The sequence below is a fragment of the Oncorhynchus keta genome, chromosome 25 (genome assembly GCF_023373465.1).
Source record: "Oncorhynchus keta strain PuntledgeMale-10-30-2019 chromosome 25, Oket_V2, whole genome shotgun sequence".
Lineage (NCBI taxonomy): Eukaryota > Metazoa > Chordata > Actinopteri > Salmoniformes > Salmonidae > Oncorhynchus > Oncorhynchus keta.
The window spans coordinates 24,572,040-24,578,795 of record NC_068445.1 but is presented as its reverse complement, the minus strand read 5'-3'; the positions used below and the strand labels follow the sequence as shown (position 1 = coordinate 24,578,795).

General features: G+C 43.0%; 1 protein-coding gene across 4 annotated transcripts in view; it reads left to right on the top strand.

Annotated features, from left to right (window-relative positions):
- Nucleotides 1–5,457: 5,457 nt before the first annotated feature.
- The window catches only part of gpat2 (glycerol-3-phosphate acyltransferase 2, mitochondrial), a 45,831-nt gene continuing 44,532 nt past the window's right edge, over nucleotides 5,458–6,756 (top strand). For 3 of the 4 annotated variants that reach the window (XM_052478996.1, XM_052478995.1, XM_052478993.1), the window contains exon 1: nucleotides 5,458–5,602. The gene's annotated coding sequence lies outside the window, so the exon portion shown is untranslated. Of the gene's footprint in view, nucleotides 5,603–5,980; nucleotides 6,129–6,756 lie in introns of those variants that run through there. The other variant, XM_052478994.1, reaches the window with a different exon arrangement.

Below are 6,756 nucleotides of genomic sequence, written 5' to 3'. Positions count from 1 at the left end.
TGGTGAACCAGGCAAGGCAGTCATCCGAAAAACCGAGGCTGTTGAGTCTGCCGATAAGAATTTGGTGATTGACAGAGTCGAAAGCCTTGGCGAGGTCGATGAAGACGGCTGCACAGTACTGTCTTTTATCGATGGCGGTTATGATATCATTTAGTACCTTGAGTGTGGCTGAGGTGCACCCGTGACCGGCTCGGAAACCAGATTGCACAGCGGAGAAGGTACGGTGGGATTCGAGATGGTCAGTGACCTGTTTGTTGACTTGGCTTTCGAAGACCTTAGATAGGCAGGGCAGGATGGATATAGGTCTATAGCAGTTTGGGTCCAGGGTGTCTCCTCCTTTGAAGAGGGGGATGACTGCGGCAGCTTTCAACTTGGGGATCTCAGACGATATGAAAGAGAGGTTGAACAGGCTGGTGATAGGGGTTGCGACAATGGCGGCAGATAGTTTCAGAAATAGCGGGTCCAGATTGTCAAGCCCAGCTGATTTGTACGGGTCCAGGTTTTGCAGCTCTTTCAGAACATCTGCTATCTGGATTTGGGTAAAGGAGAACCTGGAGAGGCTTGGGTGAGGAACTACGGGGCGGAGCTGTTGGCCGAGGTTGGAGTAGCCAGGCGGAAGGCATGGCCAGCCGTTGAGAAGTGCTTATTGAGTTTTCGATAATCATGGATAGGCTAGGGCCTGGGGAGGTACAGGGAGGCTAGAGGCTGTGTGTGGTCAATCAGACCAGGCCTGACCTACCTGGTCTTACTGACCACACACAGCCTCTAGCCTCCCTGTACCTCTCTAGGCTCTAGCCTATCTACCTAGTCTGACTGACTGATCACACACAGCCAATAGGACAACCTAGGAGGCGTCTCAAATGGCACCCTATTCCCCAGTGCACTACTTTTTAAAATTCTATATATATATTTATTTTTACCCCCTTTTTCTCCCCAATTTCATGGTATGCAATTGTTAGAAGCTACTGTCTTGTCTCAACGCTACAACTCCCGTACGGGCTCGGGAGAGACAAAGGTCGAGAGCCATGCGTCTTCCGAAACACAACCCAACCAAGCCGCACTGCTTCTTAACACAGTGCGCATCCAACCCGGAAACCAGCCGCACCAATGTGTCGGAGGAAACACTGTACACCTAGCGACCTGGTCAGCGTGCACTGTGCCCGGTCCACCACAGGAGTCGCTAGTGCGCGATGAGACAAGGATATCTCTACCGGCCAAGCCCTCCTTAACCCAGACGATGCTAGGCCAATTGTGCGTCACCCCATGGACCTCCCGGTCGCGGCCGGGTGCGACAGAGCCTGGGCTTGAACCCAGAGCCTCTGGTGGCCCAGCCTTAGACCACTGCGCCACCCGGGAGGCCGCACCTGTGCACTACTTTTTAAATGCAGTGCACTATGGGAAATATGGTGCCATTTAGGACAAACGGTAGACAGTCAGAACTCTCTTCTGTAGATCAGTGATACAGGGAACAATACAAGCACAGTCTCTTACTAACAGAGGTATTCTGCTTCTGTTGCTTTCTCGCTGTCCATCTTTCTTTTTGGTTTGTCGGCTCACACTCTCTCATGTAATCGCTGTCTCCGCCTCTAGACTGCATTTCCAGCCCTGCGGTGTGATGTGAATACCAGAGTTGATGATAGTGTGAGTGACAGTGTTAAGTGGTTGCAAATGCAACCATGGTTACGCCAGTCTCCTCTTCTCACTGAGAGTCCCTCATGATCTCCCGAACCCAGCCCACTACATCACTATGACCACTAGAGGCCAAACAATAAATCAGTTTAGCAATATTTTTGGCCAATATTGGCCTTATATACATATGTATCGGCATTCGCTCATAAAAATGCTGTTATTATATTAACAAATGAACAAACAAATGTGCTAATCTTGTCTTTCTTTTTGTCCTGAAGGGGGCGCTCCAAGCTTACACGCCTCTCAGTAGGATTGTCACTAGTTACCGCAGTCATAAACTCTGTCTATTTCTACAATTTATTTTCATAAAATGTGATTTTTAAACCTAACCTTAACACTAATCTTAACCATACTGTTAACCTTATGCCTAACCTTAAATTAAGACCCAAAAGTAAGTGTTTGTTTTCATGAATTTTTACGATATAGACAATTTTGACTTTGTGGCCGGATGTTCTGGTGTTCAGGGGAAATGGAAAGAGAGCCTGTGACACGACTACCACTGTGGACTTTATCAAGGTGACAACTTTGGAGACACTCCATTTTAACTCCTCCCCTAACAGTTATTTTCCCTTCTTGTCAAGAACAGTATGTAGAGCAGTGGTTCTCAACTGGTTTTTCTTCGGGACCCAAATTGAACTAGGTTGTCTCAGTCGCTATCCAATATTTTTATTTAATTTTATTTATTTAACCTTTATTTAACCAGGTAGGCAAGTTGAGAACAAGTTCTCATTTACAATTTCAACCTGGCCAAGATAAAGCAAAGCAGTTCGACACATACAACAACACAGAATTACACATGGAGTAAAACAAACATACAGTCAATAATACAGTAGAAAAGGGAGGTAAAGGCAAAAAAGGCCATGGTGGCGAAGTAAATACAATATAGCAAGTAAAATATAGCAAGTAAAACACTGGAATGGTAGATTTGCGGTCGGTTGGTGTTATGTTTCGGTGAATTTCAGTTGATTAAAAATATGTGGAACTCTATTCACGCTGTGCCTTGGTCTAATCATTTTGACGAGCATGCCAGGTAGTTGTTTGGGCTAAATTATAGATGGGCTATGTACAGGTGCAGTAATCTGTGAGCTGCTCTGACAGCTGGTGCTTAAAGCTAGTGAGGGAGATAAGTGTTTCCAGTTTCAGAGATTTTTGTAGTTCGTTCCAGTCATTGGCAGCAGAAAACTGGAAGAAGAAGCGGCCAAAGGAGGAATTGGCTTTGGGGGTGACCAGAGAGATATACCTGCTGGAACACGTGCTACAGGTGGGTGCTGCTATGGTGACCAGCGAGCTGAGCTAAGCAGGGACTTTACCTAGCAGGGTCTTGTAGATGACCTGGAGCCAGTGGGTTTGGCAACGAGTATGAAGCGAGGGCCAGCCAACGAAAGCGTACAGGTCGCAGTGGTGGGTAGTATATGGGGCTTTGGTGACAAAATGGATGGCGCTGTGATAGACTGCATCCGATTTATTGAGTAGGGTATTGGAGGCTATTTTGTAAATTACATTGTCGGATTGGTAGGATGGTTAGTTTTACGGGGGTATGTTTGGCAGCATGAGTGAAGGATGCTTTGTTGCGAAATAGGAAGTCGATTCTAGATTTAATTTAGGATTTGAGATGTTTGATGTGAGTCTTGAAGGAGAGTTGATAGTCTAACCAGACACCGAGGTAGTTGTCCACACATTCTAAGTCAGAACCGTCCAGAGTTGTGATGCTGGACGGGCGGGCAGTGATCATTTGAAGAGCATGCATTTAGTTTTACTTGTATTTAAGAGCAGTTGGAGGCCACGGAAGGATAGTTGTATGGTATTGAGGCTCGTCTGGAGGGTTGTTAACACAGTGTCCAAAGAAGGGCCAGAAGTATACAGAATGGTGTCGCCTGCGTAGAGGTGGATCAGAGACTCACCAGCAGCAAGAGTGTCATCATTGATGTATACAGAGAAGAAAGTCGGCCCAAAATGTAAATAAATGTAATATGGAATTCTATTTTTAATATTGACTTGATAGTAAATGTACCAATTATATGACATGGGAACAAATGTCCCACCTTTTTCATTGTCAATAATTCCAATTTGCCCATTTTCTTGATGAAGAATGTTAAGCTCACTGGTTTCAGACTACAAAATCTGCCAAATAGCTCTGCTAATAACTATATTGAAAATACTGTGAAGAAGTTGTTCAGAAGTTAAATTATTAAAAAATATAGGTTAATTATCATTTATACACACTTTATACCTGGTTTTAGTCATTTAAGTTCAGACTGGAGTATTTTTAATTTAATACAAATGTACTTGGACACTCGCAACCCATTCAAAACCTGGTCGCAACCCACCAGTTGAGAATCACTGATGTAGAGGATCTAGTTTCAGGCGTTTATTTTACGCCTTCTATGTTAGGTTAGACTCTCAGTGATTGAACATCATAAGTACTGACAGCAGACAGTAGATTGCAAGGTGAGTAGCAAATACTGTTTTGCAAGCACATTTGAAAAATGTATTAATCAAAATAACTCAAATTTGCAATGTACACTTTACCCAAGCAGGTAACGTTAGCCTTGTCCTTGTCACTTTTCCTCCCTTGGGTAAATGCATACGTTGAGTGTATCTGGAAGTGGGTGTGTCAACAGAAGTGGGAGGATCAGCAGCGATAGGCATTACACCAGCGTTCTGTAATTGGTTAGACTGTTTTGATTGAGCGTGTTCTTATTGGTCAGTTCCTGAAAGTGTGAAACAAGACTGGGAGGGCTAACAGCCGCTTTGTTCTTGATAGAAAATCATACTATGCCATTTGAATGTTAATGAAACACATAACAAACACCTCTCTTATAGCTTATACAGTATATGAAAATAAATGTTGATGTCAGTTATTAGTCTTCCAGTTTTTCACGTATTACCAATAATAATTACTCTTGTATAATTGGGCAGCAAACAGTCTACTGTTTTTTTCCATTTACCAATAAATCTGTTTTATTATAACTTATGGCATCTATATATTTGACTATCAGATGATGATAATAAAATTGTTTGGCTCAATATAATTACCCTTAGACTTGTGCAGCAAACCAGCTTAGAATGAAGAGTATTCAAGGACAAAGGTTAACAATAAAAGCCATCACTAATATAACTCCCACCAGAAAACCACTGTACACAACAGATGAAAAGAAAATAGCAAATTAACTTAATGACTTCTACATAAAATTTGACAACACTTCTCTGCCAAGTGTGTTAACATGCTCAACACCAGTCACCGTCTTTTAGATACCTGTACATTCCCACACGGTTCCACCTCGGTTCCACCCTCTTCCTCAGAAGCCTTCTCCCAAAGATAAGACTGTTGACCTGTTGCTCTGACCTCCATTGTAATGAAGTGTATTGAAAAGATCATTCAGTCAGACTAAACACACTGTTGGACCTGTATCAGTTGGCTAACAAATACAAATGTGGCACAGATTAAGCAATCCTCAGTATAGTGCATCTCATCCTGCAACATCTGGAGAACCCCAAGGCCTATCTATGCTCTACTGCTATTTGGGGATTTTAGTTCAGCATTTAACGTTAAAATTACTTTATTTTCATATATAGGCAATAAGTGAGGTGTTTGTGTGTTTTGTTAACATTCAAATGGCACAGTGTTATTCTCTATCAAGAGCAGAGTGCATTTTAGCACCCAGTCTTGGTTCACACGGTGGGGAACTGACCAATTAAAACGTGGAAACTAAAAACAACACGCACAATCAAAACGGTCTGATCCTCCTACTTCTGTTGACACGCCCACTTCTAGACAGAACGTATGCAATTACCCATACTTGAAGCTAGCCAGCAAGTTGGCAAGTTACATAAACTAGCTGTGCAGGATAAACGGTTATACGTATCATAGAGTAAGTAGCGTTGAACAACAAGAGAGAAAGCGCAAAGACAGGTAGGCTTATGTTGTGGCTCTGCCTAGTTTACGTTACAAACTAATTCCTGTCCACTCTGTCTTAGTACCATTTGATGTTTAGCTAATGATGCTTAGCCAGAGATGTACCCATGGATGTGAATGGGAGAAAAAGGAAAAGACTGAGAGAGCAGGAATCAGGCACGTGCATAGATGGTCTTTCTGGGCACCTGCCATTTTGCCCTCCTATAAGAAAAGTGCCCTTTCAGATTGGTGGCGTTTAACTTTTTAAAATTTCACGTAGTCCATTTTCTCTCTTATTTGAGTTGCCCATCAAACCAGCTCATTGCTAATTTTTGAATCTTGAAACTCCCTCCTTCGTACCAACCCGTGCGCGTACTGTACTTCTCCTTGTTACTTGTCCTGCAGGCAGAAGCTATCGGCGCCGAACGGTAGTGTAGGCTACTAGTGGCTCCCTTTTGATTTGCCTGTCATCTCACGGTCAGGAACAGGGAAGGCTTCAATTCGACTGTCAGTAGGCCTAAAAGGCAGATAACTCCAATCACAGGTAAAGACTAGTTAGATGGTTTCAACAGAATAGCAACCTAGCAAGATAATTAGCTGCTTTACATAATCTATACTGAACAAAATTACAAATGCAACATATAGAGTAATGGTCCCATGTTTCATGAGTTGAATTAAAAGTTCTGAGACATTTTCCATAAGCAGACAAAGCTTATTTCTCTCAAATTTTATGCAGAAATGTGTTTAGTGAGCATTCCTCCTTTGCCAAGATAATACATCTACCTGACAGGTGTGGCATATCAATAAGCTGATTAAACATGATCATTACACAGGTGCACCTTGTGTTGGGGACAAAAGGCCACTCTAAAATGTGCAGTTTTGTCACACAACATAATGCCACAGATGTCAACATTTTTGAGGGTGCATGCAGTTGCCATGCTGACTGCAGGAATGTCCACCAGAGCTGTTGGAGATAATTTAATGTTAATTTCTCTACCATAAGCCGCTGTAATTTTTGAGAATTTGGCAGTACATCCACTGGTCTCTCAACCACGGACCACGTGTAACCACACCAGCCCTTGACCTCCACATCCAGCTTCTTCACCTGTGGGATCATCTGAGACCAGACAGCTGATGAAACTGTGGCTTTGCATAACTGAAGAATTTCTGCA